At 42.3% G+C, this 13,314-nt stretch overlaps 1 protein-coding gene across 9 annotated transcripts in view; it reads left to right on the forward strand.

Moving 5' to 3' along the window:
• Positions 1–415: 415 nt before the first annotated feature.
• Positions 416–13,314, forward strand: part of LOC122427369 (RAB3A interacting protein) — a 49,050-nt gene continuing 36,151 nt past the window's right edge. For 2 of the 9 annotated variants that reach the window (XM_043446790.1, XM_043446791.1), the window contains exon 1: positions 440–594. The gene's annotated coding sequence lies outside the window, so the exon portion shown is untranslated. Of the gene's footprint in view, positions 595–1,052; positions 1,075–1,118; positions 1,438–12,824; positions 12,906–13,314 lie in introns of those variants that run through there. The other 7 variants (XM_043446785.1, XM_043446784.1, XM_043446786.1 and 4 more) reach the window with 7 other exon arrangements.

The following is a 13,314-nucleotide window of genomic DNA, read 5'->3' on the forward strand; positions in this document are numbered from 1 at the left end:
CAGACTCCCCTTCCTCCCATCCATGCCCCCAGAGACTCACGCACGCGCACACACAAACAGACACACGTTGTAAGGTACACATGCGCGCCGAGTCTCAGGTTGGATATAGTGGTCCTCAACTCACATCGAAGGTTCCTCTTCCGACTCCTGGAGAGCCCAACAAACTCGAAGTGAACCGGAGACCGTCTGTAAAGCCCAGGGCAACAAGGCTCAGCGCCAGTTCGCCCTGGTTCCCAAGGAAACCACCCGCGAAGGCACCTGGGGCCCGCGCCCAACACCTGCGAAAGCCCCGCCTGGCGCCAGGGGGCGCGGGAGCGCGTCGGCCCCTCCGGCCCCACGCCCGCCCCGCCCCCTCCCCGCCCCTAGCCCCGCCTTCCCTCCGCGGGGCCGCACGGCTCCAGGCTCCGGGCCGGGCTCCCGGCGCAGGCGCAGTCCCGCGCTCCCTCGGCGGCTCCTCCAGCCGTGCACTCGCCGCGGTAGAGTGTAGCGGCGTCGGCCAGCCGTCCTCCTCCGCCTCAGAGTGCTTCGGCGTGCGCTGTGTGCGGCTCTGCGAGCGCCCCTGAGCGCGGGCCGCGGCGGTGGTAGGTTAGTCAGGTGAGCGCGGCGGCGGGAGGGAGAGGCCCGGGACGCGGAACACCGCCCCCCTCAGTGCTCGCGCGCCCGCCTCCCGCGAGCCGGCCTGGAGGGGCGGCCGCAGCAGGTGCAGGTGAGGGCGCGGCGCGCGCGGACCCGGCCCGGCTGTCCTGGCCCCGGCGAGCGCGCTCCCCCGCCTGGGCTCGCGGACTCCGGCGGAGGCGGTGGCGGAGGCTCGGCGCCTTGGGGGCATGTGGGCGCCCCTTGGGGCCGCTGGTGGGCGTCGGGCGGCGGCGGCTCCTCCCCCGTCCCTCGGGCGCGTTACTCATTAACTGCGCCGTCCCGAGCGCCCGAGGAGTGGAGCCAGACCCAGGTTACCTGTCGGGGGGGCGCGCGCGGCCGGAGCTGAGGGCCCGGGCTTGCGGAGCAGGGTGTAAAGAGACTTCGCGAACAAGTCTGGAGGCCGGCGCCGCGCGGGAGCTGGACCGGGTGAGGCAGTAGGCACGGACCGGGGGTCTTAGGAGACGGCGAGCCGGGCAGGGCGCCAAGGCGTAGAGGTCACCCTTGGGAGGTTTCGGCGAAACCTGGTGGTCAGGAACCGGCGCCTTAGGAGACAGCTCAGTTCAGCCTGACTTTTGTTTCGGGGAGTTGAGGCGAGCTGTTCAGACATAATTGTAATTACACTACCCTTCCAGCGTGGATAGCTCGCTCCGATCGCCCAGGGAAAAGAGTTTAATGGACTCGGGAAGTGATGGTGTTAGATGGAATCTGCAGCACGTGAAGAGTTGCCAGTTGTTATGGGATTAAAAAAAAAAAAGTCTATAATGGCTAAAGGGTAAAGTCTTGAAAATGAAGAGCGCTCAGGTAATGGTGATTCGGAAGATGCAGACAGTTTAGCTTCGCGGAAATGTAGCAAATTCCGAGGCTACCTGTTCCCCACTTCTGTTTCCCCCTGCAGCTTTATTTCAGGGTCGGCAAAGAGCCTTCCTTGTAAGCTTTTGCCATGAAATGATTACATAATTGCAGGAGAGGCCAGTAAGAGGATTAGAACAAAACTGTTGTATTGTAAATCTGTTGCCAGACCCGGTTTCTGTTCATTATCCTTATTTTGTTGTTCATGCCATTTTAAGGGGGGGAAATGGTGAATGACATATCAAGGAGAAAGGAGACAGAGTGGAGAAAACAGTCAAATAGATTTGTAACCAGTCAGAGTAAATATTTGATACTGTTGAAAGATTTCACCACTTAGATGGGGCCTTGTTGTGTTAACGCTTGCTGTTTTATTTACTAGTGTGGTGCGTTTTTATAGGAGCTTTCATGTTTGGACAGATACCTACCCCAAATATGGTTTGTGTGATAGAATCCTATCCTTGTGGAATATGTAGAAATACACTTAGTGGTTATATAATGTTACTACAATAGTATATTTCTTACTATTAGAAAAAAAAACCTTTGCTTTTTTTTTTTTTCTGTTTCCACTATTTCGAGAACCGAAGGGCTTACATAGACTGCAACTCTTCTGGTATATTTGGCAAACAACTCATCGGTGGTATTGAATACTGCTAACTTTTCACCAGGATGAATATTTGATGTTCAGCTGCTTTGTGAATTTTCTAATTAGTGGAGTTTCTAACTAGATCCAGTTGTAGGTTTTGAATTGGTGTAGTTAATGCTTTCTTTAATATTAGTTTTCTCTAATTTTCACTAAACCCTCAACTTCTACAGCACACATAGACACCGTGTGTGTGTGTGTGTCTGTGTGTGTTGGCTGTGCAGTGCAGTCTGTTGAACTTCCCTGACCTGGGATGAACCCGTGCCCCCTGCTGTGGAAGTGTGGAATTGTAACCACTGGACCACCAGAGCAGTCCACTGCAAATAGTTTTTAAGATTGACAGATTCTTAGAAATCTACATCATCATTTTGGGATTTGATATGGCAGAACAAAAACTTGCAGGTTACAGTAGTTTTACACGTATTATTGTAATTAGTATACCCCCCCCCCTTTCTGAGCAGGACTCACTGAACCAATTTTAATAAAAAATTATCTTTTTTAAGTTTTAGCTCCATCAGTTAAACCGTGCATATGACTTTGAGTAAATCATTTAACCTCTGAGCTTATTTTCTCCATTTGCAAATGGGGGTAGCATTAGGTTGAACGGTTTGGGGTTTGCAAGTATTCAGCTATTTTCAACATGTCTCAATCTCACATGAGTTTCATAATGGTGGGATGAGAATTAGATGAGATACTCCAGGGAGGGGGTGGAGGAGGGGAACAGATATAGCTCAAGAGTGTGCCTTGCACTGTGCTTGTTGCTTCAAGCACCTTGACTCTCTAGTCCTTGGGACATTCCTGGCGTATAGGTGGTATTATTGCATTTTACAAATCATGAAATTGAGGGTCAGAGAGGTGAATAACTTGCCTCTAGTTACTTAGTTGTCTGTAGTCCTATAGCTGACTAATGGCAGAGCCGGTATTAAACACTGAGTGTGACTCCCCGAAATGGAAATCCTACCAGCCTTGCTCTTTCCGCTCCTGAAAAACACCTTCTGTAAAAGAGCTTTGTGACTAAGAAGACTGGTTAAAAAATAAACAGGTTTTCTGATGATGTGATATGAGCACTGCTGCTCCTACTAAAGAGTCTAGCCCTTAGGGTGTATCAGGTTCTGGTCTAAGCATTATGCCAACTCAGTTACTCTCACATTGACCTAGGAGTTAGGTAATACTTTATCCATTTAATAGTTGAGAAGATTGAGGCCCTGAGAGGTTATGAAGCTTGCTTAAGGTCACAAAGCTAATTAATGCGGGGACTAGATTAGAAGTTGGGCAGTTTTTCTTTGATGTCCATGCTCTTAACCACTCTACTACTTCTTCCTGTGTAGATTATAATGCTGAAGAATTGGTTTTAATTTAGCTTTTATGAGATACTTAAATATTGGTGTAATAAGTAATTCTTAATGTATCACCAGAGATTTTTAAATCAGACATTTCATTGAGTATCTACTCTTCTAGTCACAGTGGGGGTTAAAGGAAAGACTTCATAAGATGTCTGGAAGGTAGACCATGTAATCATTGCCATATCTTTTTGTAAGTTTATCAAAATTTAGAAGGTACCTTCACATACATATGGTGGTGTAATTTTAATGAGTGTCAGGTAAGACAAAGTGCTTAAGTAGTTGGAGAGTAGGGAAGAAAGAAGGACTAGGAGTTGGTGGTGATACTTGTGTGTTGAGGGAAAGCTTTGAGGGTAATCTGAGGGATTACATCCTTTCACACCAAGCCTCTGCCCTGTAGGGTGCGAGTCAAGATGTAGTTCAGTGAATGGTGGTAAATTGGTTACTGAATTACTTAAATACATCTGGTATCCTAAAAAGAAAATGTCCGAAGAAATTTAAAGTCTCCTTTCTAGCTCTCTGTGATAGCTCAGTCGGTAAAGAATCTGCTTGCAGTGCAGCAGACTCTGGTTTGATCCCTGGGTTGGGAAGATCCCCTGGAGGGAAAGGCTACCCATTCCAGTATTCTGGCCTGGAGAATTCTGTGGACTATATGGTCCATGGGGTTTGAAAGAGTCGGAGTTGACTGAGTGAATTTCACTTCACTTCTAGCTATTAATAGTTTCTCTTTTTCTGTCCTGCTGTCCTTACCTTTGCCACATAGTACTTTTTTTTTTTTAATATATATTTCCAAAGCACGGAGTACATGCCTCTATTTTGGTATCATTTTGATATTTACATCGTATTTGTAAATGTTTGTTGACAGTGAGCTGCCTTCTGGTGAACACATGCTTTGAGGGCAGGGCTTTAATGCATCTTACCCCACCATATAGCTTTAGTATTGGGCCTGGAACCTAGTAGGTACTGTGCTGTTTGGTGATGGATGGTTAGCGAAAAAAATGTTAAAATATGTTGAAATCGGTCTAGCGGTAGAAATGGAAGTGAGTTTTCAGAGTAGGGATTGAAGGGACTAAGGGAAGGAGAGGTTACTTACAAGAGGTAGCGTTAATTTGCCATCTCTGTGTTTGCCTTCTGCTTTCCCTTTCAACTTAAAGCTAAATGCTTAAAGCTAAACAGCTGCTGCTGCTGCTGTTGCTAAGTCACTTCAGTCGTGTCCAGCTCTGTGTGATCCCATAGACGGCAGCCCACCAGGCTTCCCCGTCCCTGGTATTCTCCAGGCAAAAACCTAAATGAGGTAGTTTCATAAGCTTCAGTTGTATATAGAAAAAAGTGAAAAAGTAATCTTGATTTATCTTAGGATATCAGCAACACAAAATTAAATAGCTTTAACCATAAGCTAAGATTACTTAAATCAGAGGAAAAAGAATGGAAATTATTGAAATAGTTCAATATTCAGTATTGAATATTCAATGAGAGGTTTGTGGCTTATAGTTGACAACTGTTTTAAGTATAAGCATAATGGAAGCCTGCTGGCTCAGACAGTAAAGCGTCTGCCTACAATGTGGGAGACCCGGGTTTGATCCCCGGGTGGGGAAGATCCTCTGGAGAAGGAAATGGCAACCCACTCCAGTACTCTTGCCTGGAAAATCCCATGGACGGAGCCTGGTAGGCTACAGTCCATGGGGTCGCGAAGAGTCAGACATGACTGAGCGACTTGACTTTACTTACTTCACTTCTACATAGTAAAGTTGATGACTTGACAATCCAGTGGAAGGAAACTCCATGCAAGACTGTGAGAGTAGCTTTGAAGCATACAGAAACATACTGATGATAGCCTTCGTGTGCATGCGCTCAGTCGTGTCCAACTTTTGCGACCCCATGGAATGTAGCCTGCCAGGCTCGTCTGCCTGTGGGATTTTCCAGGCAAGAGTACTGGAGTGGATTGCCATTTCCTCCTCCAAGGGGGTCTTCCTAACCCAGGGATTGAACCCATGTCTCCTGCATTGACAGGCAGATTCTTTACCACTGAGCCACCTGGGACGCCCCTTAGAGCCATTTAAGGAAGTGAATTGTCATTTGATGTGTCCAGATAATAGTTTTGAGTATTTGTGGGCATCTGATTGACAGGTCAAGATGCAGTATAAAAGAACAACTAAAGTAGATTTGAAGAACAGTACGTAAATGTGCATTAATTAATTTCTTGTTGGAAAGAGAGTTAATTTGAACTCTGTACCTCAGAGAGACTTGTTTTTCCCTTCCTTCTCCTTTATCAAGGATATCTAAAGTTCCCTTCTGGTTTGTAAGACAAACCCCTTTGTAGGCTCTTATTATTTACCCCCTCATTTATTCTCTTTTAGATCTTTATAGATATCATTCATCTGTGTTGTGCTTTACAATCTTCAGGACATTTTTACATCGACGGATAAGCCACTTGATTTTCTCAAATGTAGGCAGGGGTGATAATACCACCACCATTATAGATGTTGAAACTGAAGCTCAGAGGAATTAAGTGACATGCCCTAGTTCACGCAGCCAGTTAATAGAATCTGAATTAGAAGGGTTTTCTGAAGCTTGTTTGATCAAATGCTTAGTTTTCCCCAAACCTTAAAAACAGTTTCTCCAATCTTGCTATAGGGTGCTTATTGTTTTATCTCCAGTTTTTAAAAGTGGCCTGGAATCACTGTCTCTGCTCTTCACTGCTCCACTATTTATTCCCTCCCTAAATACTCTTATTGCTTATTTATCCAATCAACATATACTTCAGTGCCTATTGAATATTTAGTTGACCTGTATTCTTACATATATAAAATAAAGAGACTTCCACTTTTAAGAGAAGGAAACTTGGAAAACAATTTTTTTTTATGTTTTTGTTCCAAGAATTTGTAATATAGTGGCTGCCAATGCAGGAGACCTGGGTTTGATCCTTGGCTCGGGAAGATCCCCTGGAGAAGGGAATGGCAACCCACTCTAGTATTCTTGCCTGGAGAATTCCATGGATAGAGGAGCCTGGTGGGCTATAGTCCATGGGGTCACAGAGTCGGACACGACTGAGCAGCTAACACTTTTCATAGTATTAGTAACTCAGTAAGTTCTGAGAATTTCTGAAAACCTTTAATTTAAGAATCTGTAATAACTAACATTTCTCAATATGTCAGACTGTACATTTAATCCTGTGGTATTAGTAAGTGGAAATTAATTTGTGGTCTATTTTAATGAGTGGGAAGATTGTGAAGCTTGACTAACCATCTGACTTAAGTTTTCCTTTGAGTTAGTAATTAATTTCCCACTTATAGACTGCTTCCGAAAATGTAAATGTGAATTTTTCTTTTACAACCAAAATATTAGTTTGGAAAACCAACTTTATAATTTTAGGGAAAGTTAATGAGAAAATTATTTTTTATACACCTTTTTGTTTTGTTCCTTTATATAGTATTTGAATAAATCTCAAAATTTTCTAATTATGGAGAATTTAAAACAAAATGCATAGATGCAAATATACGATGAACTTCACGTTTCCCATCATCTAGCCCATTAACTACTGTCAGTCCGGCCCCATCTGCTCCTGTACTGTTCCCTCTCCTCATTTTGAGCAAATTCCAGGCATTGTATAATTTCATCTATAAATATTTCATTATGTATTTCTAAAAGCTAAAGGCAGTTAGCTACAGTACAGTTTCACACTTTAAAAAAGTAACATGTAAAATTTTTTTAAGTAAGGACTACTAATTACAAACATTGACAATTTTTTGATTATATCATAAGGCCATTATATTAAAATCAGGTTTCTGTTGATTTTATTTATATGCTATTCCTACCCTCCCACAGCAAACTATAAGGAGCTGAATAAGTACTTATTTTAAATCCAAGCATGCTGCTGCTGCTAAGTCGCTTCAGTCGTGTCCGACTCTGTGCGACCCCATAGACGGCAGCCCACCAGGCTCCCCCGTCCCTGGGATTCTCCAGGCAAGAACCCTGGAGTGGGTTGCCATTTCCTTCTCCAATGCATGAAAGTGAAAAGTGAAAGTGAAGTCACTCAGTCGTATCCGACTCTCAGCGACCCCATGGACTGCAGCCTACCAGGCCCCTCCGACCATGGGATTTTCCAGGCAAGAGTACTGGAGTGGGGTGCCATTGCCTTCTCCAAAATATAGCAGCAAAATAAATAAGGAAATGATGAGAGCAGAGAGAATGTGGGGAAAAAATAGAAAGGGCGCAGAGTAACAGCAAATGCTCATTTCAATAGCAGTGCGTTAGAGAAACTTTAGTTTTTTCTTTCTGAAAGTAAAACAGGCGTTCATAGATTAAATAGGATTCTTCTGTTTGGATTGTTCTCTTCTTACAATTGGTTGGGTAAGCCTTAGAGATCATCTGTCTTCATCTAACCTTTATCTTGAGTCTTACCCCTAACCTTTTAAGATGTGAAGGAGTCAGACGCAGGTGTTGGAGTCAGACACACCAGGCTTTGAATCCTCCCTCCGTTACTGACTGTTTCACCTTAACAAAATTAATTAACCTCTCTGATCCTCAGTTTCTGAATCCATAAAATAGAGGCAAGAACCATTTCAAGGGGATGCTAAGAGAAATAACTAGAATAATGTATAAGTGTATATGTCACACATAAAGAATATAATAATGTAATGCATATGTATTATACATAGAAATATAATTGAAGCTATTCTGAATGTTTTCATATATAGATGTTAAATATATATGCCTCCATCCCCTCATTTACAGTGTGTGACCTTCATACTCTCTTGCCTGGTCTGTTGCAGTAGCCTCTTAACTAGTTGCCTCTAGTTTCTTGTCTCTAGTTAAAGTCCTTGGGAGTCATTTTTCTAATGACATCACAATTCATCTGTACTTCCTAAAATGTAGATCTGAGCGCCTCTTCAGGATAAAACTCCAAGTAACATTTTCCATGTTAAGTGAAGTTTTTAATTACCTTGTCTCATATCTGCTTCTCCAGCTTGATATTCTGTCCTCTTTTTTTTTTTTTTTGGTTAGTTTCATTAGTGCCAGACCCTTATTCCTTGACTATGCTATTTTATTTCCTTGCTTAGCTCATCTACAGATTGTTATTCGGCATTTAAAAATCTAACTTATAGTTTTACTTCTCCTTGAAACATTGTCTTCCTCCTTCTCTCTCTTTAGGATTATCATTTAGTGGCCCATAATAGGCTATGCATTTTCTTTTTAGCCCATTTTCATATCTGTATTCTTAGAACTTAGTACCAGGATTTGCCCTGAGGAGTTGAAGCTGACAATCTTCCTTCTGTTCAGCTGGAATACAAATAATTGATAAAATTATTAATTATACTTACACTAAAATAATATAGGTATAAAATACATTTAATAAGTATAAACCATTAAGATTTTTCTAGGCATTCATTGAGTTGATACATGTGAAATTCTTAGTTAACTGACACATAGTTAACTTTCAGTAAATATTGGCTGCTGTTTTTTCTGTGATAATGCTGACTTCTGGAAAGAAGAAATAAGATATAATGAATATTATGAATCAGAAGCAAATTGTTTTGATCAACTTTTTAAATTGGAGATAAGTTTTATTACTTAAAACCGAGTGATAATAACGCCACTCAAAGTGGGTTAGTAATTAACCCGTAAAAATTACATGCTATCATCCTTTTCACTCATTTGTAGTGATCTCTGATAAGTTTAGTTTATGAATTGGGATAACTGCACTTGAAATTGAGTTTTTGAATTACTTACTACTAAATGCTGAGAGTAGGGCTTCCCAGGTGGCGCTGGTGGTCAAGAATCCGCCTGCCAATGCAGGAGTCACGGGTTTGATCCCTGTGTTGAGATGATCCCCTGGAGAAAGAAATGGAGCCTGGTGGGCTACTGTCACACGGGGTTGCAGAGTCAGACTCGACTGAACAATTGCACACACACACACACACAATGTAGAGAGTATTACTGCTTACAAATAGCAATTTATTTTATTCGTATAAGAACTTTGAATGCAAAACAAATCTTAATGCTTCCATTTGAAAGAGCAAGAGATTTTCAGATCATTGTGATTGGCAGCTCATTACCAGCCAAGTTACACATTTTATGGAAATTTCACACACTTGAAAAAGGGACTACATTTAATCTTCAAATAATCTCCTTTTCAGGAGTGACTGGAATTTAAACAGTGTTTTAATGTATCCCCCAGAATGAAAACATTGTACATAAAGGCAGTGCTCTGAGGTACTCTACTGAATGCTACTTGCATTTCTCTTTTAATTCTCAGCCTCTGAGGAAGCAAACCAATCTAGATTTCCAGATGAGAGAACCTAGGCACACACTGGCCCAGTAATTTGATAGAAAAGTGAAAGTGTTAGTCGCTCAGTTGTGCCCGACTCTTTGGGAGCCCATGAACTGTAGCCCCCCAGGCTCCTCTGTCTATGGGATTTTATAGGCTAGGATACTGGAGTGGTTTGGCATTTCTTTCTCCAGGGGGTCTTCCTGATCCAGGGCTTGGACCTGGGTTTCCTGCACTGCAGACAGGTTCCTCACTGACTGAACTACCAGGGTTCAAACCTGCCTCTCTTTGAGGTTTGGATCTTCTGTTTCCTAGACTGTGCTCCAGTTTATGGAACATTTTCCACAAATGTGTTACTTTTACACCTTAGACATGCCTGAAGAGTCCTTCCAAGGGCTTTCTCTTTCTCATTATTTCCTATTTCTTTGGGTCTTTTCTTCTGATTTGTTTGGCCTTCTTGTGTGGTCTCTTAGTGAAAGTGAAGTTGCTCAGTCGTGTCTGACTCTTTGCGACCCCATGGCCTGCACCCTGCCAAGCTCCTCTGTCCATGGGATTTTCCAGGCAGAATACTGGAGTGGGCTGCCATTTCCTTCTCCAGGGGATCTTCCCAACCTGGGGATCGAACCCGGGTCTCCCGCATTGTAGGCAGATGCTTTTACCATCTGAGCCACCAGGGTAGCCTTTGCTTATTCAGTGGTGTTTATCACACTGTGTCATTGCCTGTAATTGTCGGTGTCTCCTACTATATTGATACTATTTGGGAACAGAGATGATTTACCATCTTTTTTTCCCCAGAGCTTGGCACATAGTAGACTCTCTGTGAAAACTCATTGAAAGAACAGTTGAATGTTTATAGGAAAAACAGAGTGGATGTTGCCAGGTTGTGAAGTGAAGTGGCTCAGTTGTGTACAACTTTTTGTGACCCCAGGGACTGTAGCCTACCAGGTTCCTCCGTCCATGGAATTTTCCAGGCAAGAGTACTGGAGTGGGTTGCCATTTCCTTCTCCAGGGGATCGTCCCAGCCCAGGGATTGAACCCAGGTCTCCCGCATTGCAGGCAGACACTTTACCATCTGAGCCACCTAATGGGTTTTACTTCAACTTAAGGAGAAACATTTTTACATGAACCATCTTAACAGTGGAAAGGCAAAGCAATTCTAGTGGTGGTAAGTGTGGTGTGGTTAAGAGCTAGGACTCTGAAGTCCCAACAGCCAGAGATTTTAATCCTGGTTGCCCTAAGGTGTAGCTTCCTCAGCGATGCGTATACTGGCACTATACCTGCTGTTTAGTAAATGCTCAGTAAATAGATGGCACCGCCGACTTGATGAATATGAGTTTGGGCACCCTCTGGGAGTTGGTGATGGACAGGGAAGCCTGGGGTGCTGCAGCCCATGGGTTCGCAAAAAGTCAGACATGAGTGAACAACTGAACTGAACTGTTGGGAGAAACAGCTCTGTAATCCTGTGAGATTGGTACTGGTAGTTGGATGACTTAGCTCCCCATACCATCCTTCTCCCCTGGATTATTTTGAAGCAAATCCAAGGAATTTTATTTCTTCTATATTTCTGTGGTATCCCTAAAAGATAATTTTTTTTCACATAACCATCATACCATTATTATCTCTAAAAACTGACAATAATTCATAATAATATCAGTAACGTCCAGTGTTCAGGTTCCATTGATTTTTTTCATAATATGTTTTTATAGTTGGTTAATTCAGATAATTCCAACAAGGTCCCCACATTATATTTCTTTATGTCTCAAGTCTCTCTATAAATTTCTTTTTTCCTCCCATTTTTGTTTATTGAAAAAAAATGTGATTTATCCAGTAGAGTTTCCCAAAGTCTGGATTTTGCTGTTTTTGTCCATATGGTGCTATTTTTAATATGTTCTTTTACCCTCTGTTGGACTTCCCAGGTGGCACAGTGGTAAAGGCGTGCCAATGCAGGTGACACAGGAGACTCAGGTTTGATCCCTGACTTGGGAAGATCCCTAGAGTAGGAAATGGCAGCCCACTCCAGTATTCTTGTCTGGAAAATTCCATGGACAGAGGAGCCTGCTGGACTGCAGTTCCTGGCATTGCAGAGAGTTGGACATGACTGGGCCCGCACATACTGTCCTCTATATTTCCTACAAACTGATAATCACCTAGAGGGTTAATTGAATTGAGGTCATTTTCTTTTTTATTAGGGGACAGGGTCAAGAATACTTCATGAATGGTAATAGTGTTCATTCCCTGTTTTACCACATAATTCTCATAATTTATGATTTTCTCCCTTTTCGTGATATTAAGTCATCAGTGAGTTCAAGTACTATCATTTTGATCCATTAATTATAAAGTCCCCCAGATTTTACCTTAGGGTTTAAATAGTTATTGATAATTGTTGCCTAGACTCAATCCCAGAGAAGGCAATGGCACCCCAGTCCTCTTGCCTGGAAAATCCCATGGAGCCTGGTAGGCTGCAGTCCCTGGGGTCGCAAAGAGTCGGACATGACTGAGCGACTTCACTTTCACTTTTCACTTTTATGCATTGGAGGAGGAAATGGCAACCCACTCCAGTGTTCTTGCCTGGAGAATCCCAGGGCTGGGGTCGCAGAATCGGACACGACTGAAGTGACTTAGCAGTAGCAGTAGCAGATTCATTGTTTCATTAAGATTACAAAGTTATTAAGTGGGACTCTTTGAAAAGAAGGACTTTTCCTCATAAACTCTTAGTTCTCTGATATTTTGGAAAGTCAGGATAAATACTGGATTCTTTATTTTACCAGTTTTCAAAATAGTGTTTTGATTACATGGCACTGATCAAAAGGAGTCAAGTGAGATTTATTTTTGTTTATTTTTAGTATAATCATGAAACCTTGAGCTTAAAACTGGGTTTTTTTGTTTGTTTGTTCTTAACAGAAATGGTCCTTTTTGATGTTCAGATTGTCCCATCTTTGGTTTGTGGGAGTCCTTTTGATACCTCTCCAGTAGTCTTTGATAGCTTTCTTGCTTCCTGGTAAAACAAGACGTTCCAAGATCCTTTTGTATATTACTGCCCCAGGCCTGGGATCAGCCCTTCTTCAGAGATGCCGTTCTTTTTTTTTGGTAGGATATGATACTGCTCTGGGCATAAGAGGTACTCATTGCTCCTGAGTTGGTTACTGCTATTACACCTTTTCAGTGGATAAAGGTAGGCATTTTTATAAATAGAAGAGATTTTCCTGGTATTTCTGATTCAAATTTAGGACTTAAGAGTTTTAAATTCCTTGATTTTGTATTTGTGTCTCTTTTCTCATATGCTGGAAATTTTAGTTCTGAGTGATACTGTTTAATCTTATACAATAGTGTAGAATAGCAGTATCAACATTACTAATATGATTACTGAAAGTATTATTTTTTTAATTTCCTTTTGTTCTTAGAATATATGCCACTGGGGATATACAGTTTTATTACTGTGTTTTAAAATCATTTGAAATAGTTCTTTTCAATGTTATAAAGTACCAAATGGAGCTGGATTCATTTTTTATTTTTAAAGATTTTTTAAAAAAAAATCTAATTTTGTCTTATGTACATGGTTCCAAGTTCAAATTCATATCTGC

This window comes from Cervus canadensis, chromosome 25 (genome assembly GCF_019320065.1).
Source record: "Cervus canadensis isolate Bull #8, Minnesota chromosome 25, ASM1932006v1, whole genome shotgun sequence".
Taxonomy (NCBI): Eukaryota; Metazoa; Chordata; class Mammalia; order Artiodactyla; family Cervidae; genus Cervus; species Cervus canadensis.